Consider the following 18,232-nt stretch of genomic DNA (forward strand, 5'->3'; position numbering starts at 1 on the left):
GGACGGTGACTTGGGGTACTCCTGGTCTTTGCTGCTCTTTTCTTTCCGTCTGTTTTCCCTGTGGGACAGTTTCTCAATCATTTGGGCCAAATAATTCTTGGCAGTTAAGGGCTGCTCCGTGTATTGTATATGTGGCCGCATCCCTGGCTTTGACCCACCGGATGCCAGTAGCACATCCTCCCCACTCCCATCCTATTAGGACAGCCAAACAGGTCTCCAAACATCGCTCGTGTCCCCTGAGTGGTTGGGTGGGCAGACCCTCCCATCCTGCTACCCTCTGACGGACCACTGCTAGGCATGTAGTGGAACCAACATACGTCACTTTGGAACAGTTGTATTGAAAGATAAATGATGTTCCTTATCTTAGTTTTTGTGTTAAGTCTTGGTGGAAACCTCACTAAGATTTGTCATTTTCCTTCTATTTATTGAGCAATAGCTGTACACAGTGTACATGTACATGGAATTTGGGTCATTATTAGAAAGATTGGAAGTAAACAGAGCTAAGTGCCATAGGAAGTTTACTATATCTCCTCTCATAGCTTTGAAGTCTATAAAATGTAAATTTCTAATGACTATTTTATTTTCTGAGGTATAAATGGGGAGACACCTGAGTTTCCATTCTGGTTGATATAGTCTACCTATTGAGATAGGACAGTTTTTTTCTTTTAATTAAATTATTTAAGGTGTAATGTAATTTCTTTTACTAGAAAAATTAGATTTACCTGAAATTTCCATATGGCGCATTGGCTATACATGTTTATCATAATGGGTTTGGACCATCTGGAAAAAATAAGACTTGATTGCCATTTTTACTGAAAACCCGTAGTTCAGAGAAAATTGAATAGCTTCATGGAAGCACGTGTGGTATTGATAGTCAGTCTTAGAAACAGATGACCCTTTCTTAATGTTTTTATTTAAAAACCTCCTGTTGCTGTTTCTGAAGCAGTGGCATGGAAAAACTTGCTAGAATGTACCAGTTAGGATTATCTTGTATTAATGAGGGAATGGCTAGATCAGAAAATAGGAAACAACAAGGAAAACAGGAAAGATAACTATGTGGCAGCCAAACTTTTGGCCAGAGAAGGGGAAGTAAAGTAGGTTTTACAAAGGGAAGGACACTTGATAAGGAAAACAAAAGAAGTCAGATTTACAAAGATGCTGAGAAAAGGAGGAAGTGAAATAATAGAATCTTGGAGGGCTAAGGAAGTAGAAGTATTTTATAGTCCAAAAATATTTGGAGGATACTAAGACAAAAGTTTTTTTCCTAACTCATTTGTTGAAATTCAAGTGAGTTAATGTACAGAGTAGTAGTATTGGTGTCAGGAGTAGATTCAGTGATTCATCATTTACCTCCAGCACCTAGTGCTCATCACAGGCGCCCTCCTTAATGCCCATCGCCCGTTTAGACCATCTCCCCACTAACTTCCCCTCCAGGAAACTTCAGTTTGTTCTCTGTGTTTGAGAGAAAAATAAGATAAAAACAGGCAGAGAGGCAAACCCTAAGAGACTGATAAAAACAAAAGTTTTTAAGCCAAAAAAGTTCTGATATTATGGGCCTGGTCCTTCCATTTATTTGTCTGTGTGTTGACATTCGTCTTTCCTACGTCTAGCTCGGTAACTTTATTTTCCTCAATCTTCAATTTTATATTGATACCATGGCTTTGGATATTTAAAAAAATGTTAAGAAATCTTTGATTGCTCAGGCTTCATGTTATGATAGAATATGAAATATAGCTGGAATATGAAATAGATATTCCACTATCAGAAGATCACTGACTTTTCCCTAACTCATTACCTACCTCTGTGTGCTCCAGTTTTAACTTTTCATAAAGGTTTTTACTTTTTATAACTGAATTTTACCTAAAGTTATTTAAATTCGAAAATCAATCTGTGTTTATGGTCTTCGTATTACTAGTAGTAGAGGAGGAATTCTTCCATCTTGTAGCCTGGGAAAATCCTATATCTCAGGGCCTCTGTTTCCTCATCTATAAAACGAATGAGTTGTCTACAGGCAGGAGCCATGCTGAATCAGGCAGGATACTTTGGTTATAAGCAACAAATGATTGTGGCTTAAAAAAGAAAAACAAAAATGGAGACATAATTAAAGATTAGGGTAGCCTTTCCCTTATGCACATTACTCATCCTTATATCCGTACAATGAGGGCCTCACACACAGCATTCCATCCCACCTGAGCCTAGCACCTTGCTCACAAATTCCTCTGTTCCCTCTGTTCCCTCTCAAACTCTCACTCCTGGTCAGCTGGCCCTTTAGACTGTCCTTACTCTTGTCGTGGCTGTTGGCCCACTTAGCTTTTCCAGTTATGTGTTGACCTCACCCTGGATTTCCTTTCTCCAGTACCTGTCAGCACCCCTCCTGGTGAGGCCTGGCCTCTGGGCCCTTCCCAGACCCTGCTGGATTGTTGTTTCTTCTTTCTTGCTCACCCCATCCCCTGTCAGAATGCCCGGGTCTGTGGTATACTTGATGAAAGCTGTTTGACCTGAATCAACAGTGGTCTGTCTGCCCTGAAATTTCGGATTATGCAATACTGGTAACAAAAGGGTCATCTTTGATTGGAGTTGTAAACAGGAGATCTCAAAGGGTAGCTTTGGTTACCGTGGTTAGTCAAGAAGCCAGATGCTCATATTCCGTGCTGTTTCTTCCTTCTGCCCTGCAGCCTGGGGGCGCATCAGGATGTACTCCTTTGTTGATGGTAGTGGCTGCTGGAAAATGGGGCCCTTAGTCTTCCACACATGCCACTGTCCAAGCAAAGTCAGATGAGGACAGTAAATATGTGCTACTGTTGTGTGATCTCTATTTGTGTGCATATTTGCTCTGGAAATAGTAATACTCCAAGATACTTGGCGTGGTATACAATATGTTCAAAGAAAATCTAAAGTCTTGTTTTTGGCATTTAGCAATTTATTCACTGTTCATTTCTTAAAAAAATATTTATCTAGCACTTTCGTATGACAAGGCATCATACTAGGTATTGGACATGCCACAGTGTGCGAACCTTGTCTGTGCAAAGTACGTGGTCTAGTGAGGAGGCAAACGGTAAGTGCTCGTATTAATGCGTGCCAAATTGCATGTTGTGAGGTGTGCAGTCCAGGAAACGACAATGAAGCTTTCCATGGGAAGGACGATGAGGGCAAGGCGTGAGAGCTTGGACTGGGTAGACAGGGAAGGGCCTCTGAGGGCATGGCACGTGAACTTGGAGGTGAGGGGTTGGGAGGAGTTAGCCAGGAGAGCAGAGATATCCAGAATACAGATTTGGGCTTTTTTGTTAAAGGAAACATTGAGGGGTGCCTGGGTGGCTCAGTTGGTGACGTATCCAATTCTTGATTTTGGCTCAGGTTCTCATGATCTCAGATCTCATGGTTCGTGAGTTCTAGCCTAGTGTCAGCCTCTGCACTGACCATGTGGAGCCTGCTTGGGATTTTCTGTCTCCCTCCCTCCCTCCCTCTATCTCTCTCCCTCTCTCTCTCAAAATAAATAAATAAATAAACTTAAAAAAAAAAAAAAAGGAAACATTGAAGGGTGTGATATAATAGGACTGAAAATTTAAGTCCATTTTTGTTCATTTCCTTTTAAGGTTGTGGGACAGCCCTTTTGCTCTTAATCAGTAAATAGGGTGGTGGTGCTGGTGGTGCTGGTGGTGGTGGTGGTGGTGGTGATGGTGACTATTTTGGTAGCAACGTGGTTTAAATTTAGCAACATTACATAGGAAAACTCCTCATCATGGTTTTCCCTGCTAGGCTGTGCTTTGTTGAAATCTCCTGTTTTGGGCATTTTTACTTCTTAAAAGTAACTGAGGATCATTTTGTTCCAGTTGGCATACTTCAGAATGGAAAATATCAATGGTCTCCAAGTGACAGTGTTAGAGAAAGAACTATCTCATGTGATCATTGCAACCAGGACTGCCCTTGGGCCGTTTGCGCTGCGATGGCCTCCTGGGTGATACTGATGCCCTTCCTTACCCGTGAATAATACAGTAGTAATATGAGGAATGCTAATATAAATTGCAGCGTAAGCTCGTCAGTTCAAGCTAATTTCGTAGGCTGTCGTGGGCTCTGCTCCTGAAATACTGTCTGTCCAGCCTGGGTCTCGGTGCTGTGGGTGGCGTATCTCTAATGTGCAGTCATTGTGAAGCTGCAGACTTCTGTGCTACAGGGAGTCATCTGTTTATCATTATTCTCAGACTATTTAATGCAGCTTTTAAAGAGTGGGTTGTTGTTTTTTTTTTTACCTTTGTTTTCTTTCATTGTTAATGGACTATAATTCTTGACTTTAGTGGTGTCTGGTGTTTTGATGTTTGTAAGTTCAAGAATTTCGTTTTATTATAAAGTGGCAACAAGGTTTGGAAAAGTTTTATCATTTTAGAGCCCATCAGCATGAACATTCTGAATCAATCGTAAAAAAAATGAGTAATACAGTGTAGCCCAGAATATCTTTGGGTATGATACAGGAGTACACACCTAAAATAATTTGTATTTATAGACTGGAATGCAGCTTAATTATCTTAACAAAATATAAATCCAAACAACCTAAACCCATTCCTTAGTGAACTAGAAATGGAACAACAAGCTAAGCCCAAGGTTAGTAGAAGGGAAGAAATAACAAATGTCAAAGCAGAAACAAACAGAGAGAAAAAAGACAAAAGATCAAAAAAACTAATAACTGATGTTTTGAAAAGATAAAGATAGATCTTTAGACTCCCCAAGGAATGAGGACTCAAAATTAGAAAGACATTTCAATTGCTACCACAGAAATAAAAAGGGTAATAAGAGATTATCATGAACAAATGTATGCCAACAAATTGATCGACATAGAAGAAATGGAAAAATTTCTAGAAACACAGCCTGAGACTGAATCGTAAAGAAACAAAGGCTGGACAGTCCAGTTAGTATTAAGGAGATTGTTGAGGGGTTTGATTGCTAATTGAAAGTACAGGACCAGATGACTTCATTGCTGAATTCTACCAAACATTTAAAGAAGACTTAATAACAGCTCTTCTCAAATTCTTCCAAAAAATTGAGGAGGAATACTTTCAAACTCCTTTTTACAAGGCTGGCATTACCCTGATACCAAAACCAGACAAAGACACAAGAGAAGAAAATTACACAGCAGTATCCCTGATGAACCTAGGTGTAAAAATTCTCAAAATGTCAATGAATTCAACAGTAAAGTAAAAAGACCATGCACCATGATCAAGTGGGATTTATCCCTGGGATGCAAGAATGAATGATTCAACTTCTGCAAATCAGCAAATATACTACATTAACAGTAGAAGATTAAAGTTGCACAATGATCTCAAAGATTAACAAAAAAAAATTAAAAATCAACATCCATTTATGATTAAAAATATGCAGCAAACTGGGTACAGAGAAATGTCCCTCAATATAATAAAGGCCATATGTGGCAAGCCCACAGCTAACCTCATAGTCAGCTGTGAAAAACTGAAAGCTTTTCCTGTAAGATCAGAAATAAAACAAGGCTGCCCACTCTGCATACTTTTATTCAATATGGTACTAGAAGTCCTAGGCAGAGCAGTTAGGCAAGAAAACGAAATCGTCTCCCAAATTGGGAAGGAAGAAGTAAAATGGTCTCTTTGCAAATGACATTATATATGGAAAGCCCTGAAGACTACACAAAAAACTGTCAGAACAAAGATGAATTCAGTGAGGTTGAGAGATACAAAATCAATATACAAAAATCAGTAACAAACACAGATATCAAAACAATCTCATTTACAATTTTATCAGGAAGAATAAAATAGGAATAGGTTTAACGGAGGTGAAAGATCTGTCCACTGAAAACTATAAAATGTTGATGAAAGAAATTGAAGACACAAGTGGAAAGAATAACTCTTCTAACCCATGAGCATAAGCTAACATCAATGACCATACTACCCAAAGCAATCGACAGATTCAGTGCAGTACCTGTTAGAATTCCAACAGTATTTTTCAGAGAAGTAGAATAAACAACCTGAAAATTTGTATAGAACCACACAAGACCCCAAATAGGCAATCTGAGGAGGAAGAGCAAAGCAGGAGACCTTAGGCTTCCTGGTTTCAAACTATATCACAAACCTTACAGTGATCAAAACAGGGTGGTATTGCCGTAAAAACATATGTGTAGGTCAGTGGAACAGAATAGAGAGTCCAGAAATAAACCTACACATATACGGTCTATTTGTGACAAAGGAGCCAAGAGTAATTAAAAGGGGGAAAGCTGGTCTTTTCAATAAAATGTGTTGGGAAAACTAGACAGCCACATGCAAAAGAATGAAACCGGTCCCCTATCATATATCATACACAAAAATCAACTCAAAGTGGATTAAAGGCTTCAGTGTAAGACTTAAAACCATAAATCCTAGAATAAAATATAGGGAATAAGCTCCTTGACTTAGGTCTTGGCGATGATTTCTTGACACTAAAAGCAAAGGCAACAAAGGCAAAAATAAATGAGTGGCACTCCACTGTGCTAAAAAGCTTCTGCACAGCAAAGGAAGTGGCCAACAGAATGGAGAGGGGGTCGGAGTAGGAGTAGGAGAAAATATTTACAATTCCTCTATCTGATCAGAAGTTAATATCCAAAGGAACTCCTAAGGAACTCCTGCAACTCGGTAACAAAACAGTCTGATTTAGAAAGATGGACACAAATTTGAATAGACCTTTTTTCAGAGGAGTCCTCCAAACGGCCAACAGCCACATGAAATGGTGCTCAAGGACACTAATGATAAAGGAAATGCAAATCAAAACCACAATGAAATACCACCTTATGCTTGTTAAAATGGATATCCTAAAGACCAGAGGTAAGTGTTGGTGAAGATGTGGAGAAAAGGGAACCCTCACGCACTAGGAATGTAAATTGCCCTGTTGGTGAAAATGTGAATTGGTGCAGCCACCCTGGAAACCACTGAGAGATAGAGGTTTCTCAAATTAAAAATGGAATTACTATATGATCCGGCAATTCCACTTCTTATATATTCAAAGGAAATGAAAACAACGTCTCCAAGAGACACCTGCACCCTCATGTTCATTGCAGCACTATTCACAATAGCCCAAATATGGGATCAACCTAAGTGTCTGTCAGCAGTTGGAGTGGTTTATAAGGATAAGGTACACAGTTGGCCCTTGAACAACATTGGTGTTAGGAGTGCTAACCACCCCACCACCAACCACACGGTTGAAAGTTCTCATAGAACTTTTTACTCCTTCTAAATACTAATAGCCTACTGTTGACTGGAAGTCTTACTGGTAACATAAACAGTCAATTAACACCTAGGTTGTACATTATATGTATTATATACTGTATTCTTAAAAGTAAACTGGAGAAAAGGTTAAGAAAGTCCTAAGGAAGAAAAACTACATTTACAGTACTTTATCATATGAAAAAAAAAATCTGTGTAAGTGAAACCTCACAGTTCAAACCCGTGTTGAAGGGCCAGCTGTATATGTATATACAATGTAATGTCATTCAGCCATGAGAAAGGGCATCTTATGTTTATGACAACATAGATTGAGGGCATTATGCTAAGTAAATAAGTTAGAGAGAAAGCTAAATACTGTTGATCATATATATCTCAAATCTAAACACCTGAACTCCTAGAAACAGACTGGAATGATGGGACCAGAGGCCAGGGGATTGAGGGGTATGGGAAGATGCCTGTCAAAGTATATGAACACCTACAGGCCTCCAGTTATAATTTGAATAAGATTTGAAGGTCTTATGTACAGCATGGTGATTATAGTTAATAAAATTCTTTTATATACTTAAAAGCTGCCAAGAGTAGATGTTAACTGTTCTCACCACAAAGAAGAAATGGTAATTATGTGACATGATGGGGGCATCAGCTAAGGATATGGTGGTATCATTTTGCAATATATAAATGTATCAGAGTAACATATTGTATGCCTTAAACTTAATGTCATATGTCAAATATATCTCAAAGCTGGAAAGATATAAATATAAGTTTCCAAAAATTGGAAATAACTTCAGAAAACCTCAGAGTATTGTTAAAGCAAAGGAAAAAGTATTTGAGATACTAACAATATATTGCATAGTTTAAAATAATATTCTGATTTAGTGTTTATTGAGACTTCAAAAAATAGCTCTTACCTGAATGTACCTTGGCAGTTTAAAGTTATGGTCCTAATTCTTACAAAATCTATATTAGAAGAGAGAACAGCTTCTTGTAAAACTTGTAAATCAGGGCAGTAAAATTTCACTTATTATTGACAAAGCTCAAACCATTTCACATACAAATGGTTTAAAAATTTACTTAAAATATGGTGTTCAAGACTTTAAAGATAGGTGATGGCTTTCGTAAAAAATTTTTAATGTTTATATTTATTTTAGAATGAGAGAGAGACAGCATGAGTGGGGAGGGGCAGAGAGAGAGGGAGACACAGAATCTGAAGCAGGCTCCAGGCTCTGAGCTGTCAGCACAGAGCCCAGTGCAGGGTTCCAACTTGTCATCCGTGAGATCATGACCTGAGCCAAAGTCAGATGCTTAAGGAAGTGAGCCACCCAGGTGCCCCAGGTGATGGCTTTTGATGTCATGGAGCAAGGAAGGAACAAAGTCTGAAATACGTTAACCTTTACTGTCACTCAAGAAACATGGTTTCAGTGAGATGGGCAGCTTGCGGCATTACAGAAGTTGGTTTGGAAATCAAAGACTTGAATATTCACTTTAATAGGAACTGTGAGATAGCATTTAGATGATTAAATACTTTAGAGATTTGGCTTTATTACATGCCATTCACCATTCTTATTTCTTTGGTTTTGGAAGAGAAAAAGTTTCAATTATTAAAATAATAATTTACTTGGCAAATAGGTGACAGAATATATAAAAACAAAGAAGACTGTGATAGAGAATATTAGGGAAACAAATTTAAAATCAAAATATTTTAAGAGAAAAACTATTAAATTATTCAGGTCACATGAAAGTACACCTATTTGATAACAAATCCGAAGAATATAATTAACTTAAATATCTTTGGAGTTGAGCAACTGATGTTTTCGAAGCACATAGATTGAGGTGAACAAAATTTTGTAAAATGAAGCTTGATAATTGAATAGGACAACTAATAAGTGGTTTTCATGGTTTAGGCAATAATAGAAGTAGTGAACATAAAAATTGCCATATTGGGGCTAGGAAAATATTGAACTTAATTGATACTAGTTCAATAGAAGGTAATAGATTTACCGTAAGCAATATTACGTTACGGGAAAATCTCCGTATCAAGACTCCATTTACTCGTTAGCTTTCAATGAAATGGGGGAAGTTATTGGAAGAGTTTGGTTTGTTCCATTGAATCCTAGCTCAGACACGGCTTAGTTGTGACAGTTATATCAAATAAAGGATCACACCAGTAATTTCTAACAATTAACAGATGACTTGGAAATGCATTAGCATGATTTAATGAATGATTAGCACCCTAACTTGCATCTCTTGGGAACAGTTTTATGCCATACGTAGTTCATATTATTCAGACCATGGAATGGTTTAAAATTTTTGGCTCACACACTTAATTTATTATAAATCCGATTGTTAAATATTATCACTCCTGACTTGAATAATTTTTATAAATATACCTAGGTGATTTTCTCATTTTATGTTTTATACAGCATGAGTTTTAACATCAAGGATTGATTACTATACTTCTATAAATTTTGGCTAATCAATACTTTCATGGTTTTCTAAGCTTTTTGATGGTTTTGCCAATGCAAATAGTGTAAGTTTAGTTATTTGGGAGCTGTTCTTTTCTGTTTTTGAGTTTAGCTTTGATTTCTGTGCACAAAGTAAATAGTAGGCTTTCCTGTTTAAGTACATTTTCTTTTAAATCCCCTACATGTTGACCTCTCTACTGCTGTGTTTAAGCTAGACAGTTGACTTGTGCTGGTTGAAGATCTGAAATGGAATAATTATCACCATTTCTCCAGATTTGTGTAAGAAGCTTTAAGTTGGGTTTTAAGATATTTTATGGGATTTTTTAAATTAAACTTTAAGGTATGATCCACAGTGAATAATCCCAGAAAGTTGAAGTTGATTCAGAATATCACATTTTTCTTGGTTTCTGCTATTAATGTAGTTTGACACTAACATTTTTGTTTTCTCGAACCCTAACATACATTTTCATCATTTCAAGCACTAACAACCGATGGGGTTGTGTGTGTGTGTGTGTGTGTGTGTGTGTGTGTGTGTGTGTGTTCAGAATCCTCACAAGGTGTTTGCTGTGATCTTTTCTGTTCGTGGAGATTTAGTCTAAATCTCTGCTGTGTGGTGTGGGCAGAACTGTTTTCTTGCAAAAGATACATTTATGTCTTTTATGCATTTATGATGTGGCTGGCAGATAACGCTCCCTCCCCGTCAAAGACGTCCATGCCTTAATGTCTGGGACCTGAGAATATGCTCTCTCACATGGCAGAGGGGACTTGGCAGATGGAATTGATGTCCGGGAACTTAAAATAGGGGGGTTACATTGGGCTCACCCCAGTAGTCCATGATAATCACAACAGTCCTTCAAGGTGGAAGAGGAAGGTAGAAGACTCCCAGAAATGTGCAGGAAGAAGGGGCCGGGGAATTTGAAGCACAGGCAGACTCCACTGGGTATTCCTTGCTTTGAAGATGGGGGCAGGGCCCATGAACTAAGGAATGCGGCAGCCTCTGGAAGCTGAGAACAGCTCTGACAGGAGCAGCAGGGAAATGGAGTCCTCTGACCTATAGTCGCGCGGAACTCTATTCTGCTAACAGCCTGAATGTCCCTGGAAACCATCTTCCCTACATCCTCACAGAGAAACACAGCGCTAGTGGCCCCTTGATTTTTGGCCTCCTGAGGCTTGGGCAGAGAAAGCAGGCAGGCCTCTGGACTAGCATGTCTGAGAAAACAAATCTGCCTTTGTAGCTTGTGGTAATTTGTTACAGCAGTATGAGAGAACTTATATATGCCATTGTGGGAAGTTAAAAAAAATTTTAAGTTAAAAAAATTGTTTATTTTTGTGAAAGAGAGAGCATGAGCAGGGGAGGGGCAGAGAGGTGGAGACAGAATCCAAAGCAGGCTCTAGGCTCTTAAGCTGTCATCGCAGAGCCTGACGTGGGGCTCGAACTCAAGAACCGAACCCTGAATCATGAACTGAGCCGAAGTCGGACGCTTAACCGACTTAACCAACTGAGCCACCCAGGCGCCCCCATTGTGGGAAATTAAATACAAAGTACCTTGTTTTACTGAGCAGCCCATGACTTTGTACTGGGGGGAAAGAAAGGTAAGGGAAGCCATCAGGGAATTGGGGCAGGAAAAGAGGTTTTGTTTCTTTCCTTTCTTCAGTTCTCTTGGATCCAGAGTGTTGGAGCAGCTTGTTGGAAAGCTTGACTTCACCTAGGAACTTAATTACCAGTGTAATTATCTGCTTTACTGATCTGTAATAATTTTACTATTGACTTGATCATGTATTAGTTGGAAAAATCATTTAATTTGTGTTGTCCTTAAAGCACATCTTTATTAGAGTTGCTTTTAACACATCATTGTGGGAGAATACTTGCATTCATCCTTCTAATTATGCCTTTACTTAGGCTTACTGGAATTATGACTGATTCGGGCACTTCCACCCATCTTGTCTTTCCATGGAGGAAGGGAATCTTTTGCTTTTTAAAAACATGACAAGTGAAAGTTGGAAGAACCATTTTGCCCTCTGACTCCATTTTACCCATGAGGGACTTGAAGTGCAGAGAAGCCCAGTAGGTGGTGTCAGGTCAGTAAGCCAGCTGTGGTGCCCGGGACCCAGAAAAAGGAGTGTGTTGCTGCAGGTAGCAGGTGGAGGGTGCTCTGAAGGACAGAAAGCAAGCTCCTGAGCCTCTCGCCTTCCGGGAGTGCGGCTTAGAAAATCCCATTCATTTCTGAACTAGGAATGCTGTAATGATAAAATAAACAAATAATATATTTGTTAGTAAAAGTGGAAGTTGCTTTGCCAGCTCAAGGATTACTAATCCTGTTAGGATAATCTGTCTGGTCTGGAATCCCATTCGCTGCAGAGAGAGCCCTCTCTACAAAATGCACAATGATGAAGGCTTGCATTTAGTAGCTGGTGGTTTGAAGTGGTACTTAGAGCAACAAATAGTATAAGAGACATCAAAATAAATTCTGTGCAGCTGAAAGAAGTCCTATGTTTGGAGGGAGGGTCACAGAGGTATCACTGAGTGACTTCAATTTGCTGGTGGCTTCTTGTGTTACACCTTTGCCTTTCACAATAAAGTGTGCTGTTGACCTTCTCTTTTTTCTTCTTTATGTGAAAAGTACGTCAGCCTCTTTGAAGTGCTGTGTTACTGACTAATTCACAGAGAAACCTACTTCCAAGTTCCTTATTGATCATACCCATGTCACAGGTGAGGCATGAAAAAGTGGCTTCAGGAAACTTTGGTTTTGTCTTAACTAAAGTTGAGTTAATGAGAGCTTTGTGGAACCTGGGAGCAGGAGCCCTCAGATGGATAAGCTTGTTCTTGCTTTGCTCTTTCCCCTTCTTCTGCTTTCAGATGAGCCTTCAGGACCAGCTCTGTCTTCTCTGTGTTCCAGCCTGACATTCAAGGTAGATTCCCCAGGTGGCCATGTGTTCCTTGCCCTCCACACCTTTGACAATCTCATTTCTTAGAATGTGCTCCAGCCTTGAACACTAACGTAGACTCCTGCCATCCTCTGAAACATGGCCCAGATGTCCTTTCCCCTCGGAACTCTGACACTTCTCACTCCTAGCCTCAGTGAAAAACCCTTTTGTGAACCCTGAAGTTCAAAAACGGCACACATGCGTGTGTGTGTGTGTGTGTGTGTGTGTGTGTGTGCATGTGCACATGCACTCTACGTTGTATCAGAGTTGTCCACGTACTGTCTGGTCATGCTGGGAAACAAGTCCCTTAAAGGCAGGGGTGGTGTTTCTTATCTGTATTCCCAGCACCCAGCACAGGCTGTTGAATGAGTAGCTAAGTGCGGTGGCCTGCCTTGGGCACGGGGTAGGTGGGACAGCGGGTCGCCGTAGAGGGTCAGTAACTAACGTGTTAGTATTCTACAAACCGACAGGCACGTGCACGGGTCAGTTTACATGTCCGGCACATTTGGTAAATTAAAAATTGTTTCTGTTTCTATATTTTCTTTATTACAAATAACTTGATAATTTCCTCTGTTCAGAAACTTATGTTCATTTCTGATCTTTTCCCTTCCAATCTCAGGAATCATGTACTTGAGAGTTTTAGGAAGAAATAGTTAAGTTTTATAAATTACAAAAACGCAAATAGAATGAAAAGTGCGGGCTTTGGGGTTTTAGTCTTCCTGAATTCTTAGTTTCGCCCATTTACTACCTATAGACTCACTCAGGCAAAAAAGTTTTCTGTGGTTCACTCTCCAATTTTTTAGAAGAGCAGATTTGTGTCAGTCGGTAGAGGACAGGCTATCCTGTAAAAACAACTACAGATTCTCCGTGGGTTTCTGGCAGCACAGTGCACTTCTTATTAATTCGTCCTGTCCATTGTGGATTAGCACAGGGCAGTGTTCACCATGGGAAATCAGGGATCCGGACAGAGGCTGCATCTTGACTTCCATTTCAAAGATTGTAGAGGGAGGTAAGAAAATAATAGCTCTTAAAACTTCTGCCTGGAAGTGACCTACTTGGATCTCCCTGGCTAAAGCAAGTCTCATAGCAGACTGAGTTCAAACATTGGGATGCATAATCCTTTTGCAGGGAGAGAAATCAAATATTTGCAAATGGTAGTGCATTCTGCCTCCAGGTAGTGTCTCATGAAGGGAAATACTTGGAATGTATCATGTATAGAGTACATGGTAGTGATTGATTGATGTGTGCTCATATTAGGGATTGGTTTCTCTGGAAATTATTATCTATTTTAAGAAGATGTAAATGGGCCTAGGATATGATGAAGCCTAGCATCTCAATTATTGGCAGTTGGATTATTATTAAAAAAACACCTTTTATTGAAAATGTACTGACGGATTAAAAAGTAAAACTTCAGCTTCATGATTTGAATATAGATTTTCTCTGTAAACTTTACAGCTTAAATTTATCATTTTCTTTAGATCATAGCAACAAAGGCTTAATGAATAGTTTTGGAATTATCAACCCCACTAACTTCGAAAATCAGTGTATTTCCTTACTGGAAAATGTACTTAACAGTTAGAACACTTTAATAAGCCATTCTTATGTGAAAGTATATCTGACCTGGATCTGTTTTCATTCCTCCTGCAATCTTCAGACTGCCAGCATTGATTTAATTCCTTGCTTTTCAAACAAAAGAGTAGTTCTGTATTTTTTCAACATAGTCTTAAACCTTTGTTTCCCATGGATAGTTTAGATTTCGAAAGCCCTTTTAGGTCTTTCCATATTACCTGGTTGACATGAACATGAATACTGGAGGTTTTTTTCCTCTCATTTAAAAAATTATCTTACTCTGCAATCTAGTATCCTAAATCCAAGCATACTATTTTTAAATTTCTAAATACCATTGATATGTATGTTTAATGAGCAAGGTAGAACTAATGTTAAATTGGTTCCTGTAAAATGCAGAAGAATGGAAATTGTGGTAAACAGATCTTACTTAGCTTTTTGTTTTTAAGAAGACTTTATTTAAAAAATATATTTTTTAATGTTTATATTTGAGAGAGAGAGATAGAGAGGCAAGAGTTTGAGCAGGGGAGGGGTAGACAGAGTTGGAGACACAGAATCCAAAGCAGGCTCCAGGCTCTGAGCTGTAAGTTGGTGTTGTAAAAAGATTTTTTGCATGTTGCTGTAGGATTTTCCCAGCACCATTTATTGAAGAGACGGTCTTTTCCTCACTGTATATTCTTTTTTTGTTTTAAAAATTTTTTTTAATGTTTTATTTATATCTAGGAGAGAGAGAGAGACAGCATGAGCAGGGGAGGGTCAGAGAGAGAGGGAGTCACAGATTGAAACAGGCTCCAGGCTCTGAGCCGGCAGTCAGCACAGAGCCCGACGCGGGGCTCGAACCCACGAACCGCGAGATCATGACCTGAGCGAAAGTCGGACGCTTAACCGACTAAGCCACCCAGGCGCCCCTCTCACTGTATATTCTTGCCTCCTTTGTCGTAGATCAATTGAGCATATAAGCCTGGGTTTATTGCTGACCTGTCTGTTCTGTTGATCTGTGTGTCTGGTTTTGTGCTAGTGACAGTACTGTTTGGTTACTACAACTTTGTAGTGTATCTGAAAACCTGAGATTGTTTCATCTCCAGCTTTGTTTTTCTTAAGATTGCTTTCATTATTTGGGGTCTTCTGTGGTTCCGTAAAAACCTTAGTATTGCTAGTTCTGTGAAAATTGTGGCTATTCTGACAGGGATTGCATTGAATCTGTAGGTTGTTTAAGGTATTGTGGACATTTTAACAATATCTCATAATCTGTGAGCATAGAATTACCTTCAATTTCTCTCATCAGTGTTTGATTTTTTTTTAAGTTTATTTATTTTGAGAGAGACAGAGACAGTGCAGTTGGAGTAGGGGGAGGGAGGGAATCCCAAGCAGACTCTGTGCTGCCGGTGTAGAACCCAATGCAGGGTTTGAACCCATGAAACCATGAGATTATGACCTGAACCAAAACCAAGAATCACTTAACCAACCGAGCCACTCTAGCACCCCTCTCTCATCAGTGTTTTACAGTTTTCAAAGTACAAATCTTTTGCCTCTTTGGTTAAGTTTACCCCTGGGTGTTCTTTTGGTGCAGTAATAAATTATTAATTTCTCTCTTAGCTATTTTGTTATTAGTGTGTAGAAACACAACTGATTTCTGTATTCTTGTCCTTCATCATTCCTTACACCTGGTCAAATGAAACAGTGGTAAAAGGGAAAAAGATTAAGAAGCTTGTGAATACTATTTAGATAGGGGTTTCTTGATCTCGGCACCATTGGGCATTTGGTCAGATTCTTTGTCGTGAGGCAGTGCTGTACGTTGTGTTGAGCAGCATCCTTGGCCTCTAGCCACGTGGTGCCAAAAGTTCCCTCTCCTCCCATTGTGACAACCAGAACTGTCTGCAGATGTTGGCAAACGTCCTTTTGGAGGGAGGGATGACCCTGGTGAGGATCACTGATCTAGACTCCTAAGTCTAGTCAGTATGTCACCTGTTCCACAGTGCAGACTCTGGTGTTAGAGTCCCGGGGTTGATATCAGACCTTGTTGGCCAAGTGACGACTCTGTCCCTCCGTTTTCTCATCTCTCAAGAGATGGAAAAGAACATTCAAATTCTAGGTTGACATGAGTTAATACACGTAAAGTTTTTAGCTTTTATTTTTGAGAGGAGAGAGAGACAGAGTGCCAGCCGGGGAGGGACAGAGAGAGGAAATCACAGGATTTGAAGCAGGCTCCAGGCTCTGTGCTGTCAGCACAGAGCCCCACATGGGGCTTGAACTCACAAACCATGAGATCATGACCTGAGCTGAAGTCAGCGCTTAACCAGTTGAGCCACCCAGGTGCCCCAGTTTTTAGCTTTTAGAATGGTGCCTGGCCTGCTAGAAATACTCAGTAAATGTTAACCATGGTTATTGTTACTACTTACAAGAATACTGGGTATCATATTACGCCCTTCTCTCCTTTCCTTCCTCCAACTGCTTATTTTTTTACTGTGTCACAGAATGGAGACCTAAGGGGGAAATGATAATGGAGAAAGGGTTTCAGCAAATTAATCTCCTTTTTAAAGGAGATTGCTGCATGCCGTGGCTGGTGGGCAGCGTGGTGGTGAGTTGATACCACCCTCCTGACCTCCCTTTCCTTCGTATTGTGTGCTGCTTAGCAGAAACCATGGCTTGCAGTCGGGCTTTGTGGCGGCAGACAGGAATGCCTTGCACACGGACGGTCTCTGCCTGTATGGAGAAGGGCTGGTCTCAGTTCTGGTCTCAGTCCCACGCCTCTCTCTTCCTCAACGTGGAGGCACATCGACACCTTCTGTCCCCAGACCGGGATGGAGCCTGGTGGAAAGGCTTCTAGCTAGGAGTATGGGCTGGAAGGAAGGCAGACTTTTCTGTTGCCCCAGTCAGTTGAAGCTCCCTCTATCTTGAATTTCACCCTTTATCTAACCTGAGAAGGACAAATTCATTTTTGCAAAAGCCTTGATTGTGGCAGTGGTTGGTAATTTCATAGAATTAAAAAAAAAAAAAGGGAGTTTTGGGGGGGAGGGGGTTGGTTGGGCACAAAGGAGCAGCAGAGATTTCTGTGCAGGAAAAAAGTTTCTCTACAATGTGAGAATGGAAAAAGAAGTTGTGAACAAATATGTATGTAGTCATACTTACCAGAGGCACTTGAAACAATTTAGATACACAAAACACCTCCTCTGATGATACATACAATTGAATTATACTGCTGATAGATTTTAAAAAATCCATTAGTGAATCCCAAATATATTAATGATAGATACTCTTTTAGTATCTTATTGAGTCTGAGTCTTTTTTTTTTTTTAATTTTTTTTAATGTTTTGTTTCTGAGAGAGAGAGAGTGTGTGCAGGGGAGGGTCAGAGAGAGAGGGAGACACAGAATCCGAAATAGGCTCCAGGCTCTGAGCTAGCTGTCAGCACAGAGCCCGACATGGGGCTCAAACCCACAAACTATGAGATCATGACCTGAGCCAAAGTCAGATGCTTAACCAACTGAGCCACCCAGGCGCCCCTGAGACTGAGTCTTAAAACAAACTTTTGGTAAAGAGTGGGAATATTCAAAATACTTAAAATTTAAATTCTAAGTTGTTAACTTTAAGAAAATACTTAGAGTCGCCTGGGTGGCTCAGGCAGTTGAGTGTCCAACTCTTGATTTCACCTCAGGTCATGATATCAAGGTTCATGGGATCTACCACACATCCATTGGGCTATGCACTGACAGTACGGAGCGTGCTTGGGATTCTCTGTCTCCCTCTCCCTCTGCACCTCCCTGTTTGCACACACGCACTCGTTCTCTCTCAAAATAAACAAACATTAAAACAATACTTTAGTATATCACTTTACATGGGAAGTCAGCTTCCTTTTTTGTCAAAGGAGTATATAATTTACCCCGGGTTATGATACCATTTTTCTATAATATTAGGAAAACTCTAGAGCTACCTGGTCATTGTTCCTGGTAGGAAAACTGAGACTAGCATTATAGGACCTTTCTAGGATTACTTGGGTAGCTTGAGCCTAAGGTTCTTTTTTTTTTTTTTTTTTTTTTTTTTTTTTTTTTTTTTTTTTTTTTTTTTT

At 39.7% G+C, this 18,232-nt stretch overlaps 1 protein-coding gene across 1 annotated transcript in view; it reads left to right on the forward strand.

Moving 5' to 3' along the window:
* Window positions 1-18,232, forward strand: part of PELI2 (pellino E3 ubiquitin protein ligase family member 2) — a 195,363-nt gene that overhangs the window by 53,708 nt on the left and 123,423 nt on the right. The window lies entirely within an intron of this gene.

This window comes from Hyaena hyaena, unplaced genomic scaffold (assembly GCF_003009895.1).
Source record: "Hyaena hyaena isolate Hyena2069 unplaced genomic scaffold, ASM300989v1 scaffold_509, whole genome shotgun sequence".
In the NCBI taxonomy this organism is placed as follows: domain Eukaryota; kingdom Metazoa; phylum Chordata; class Mammalia; order Carnivora; family Hyaenidae; genus Hyaena; species Hyaena hyaena.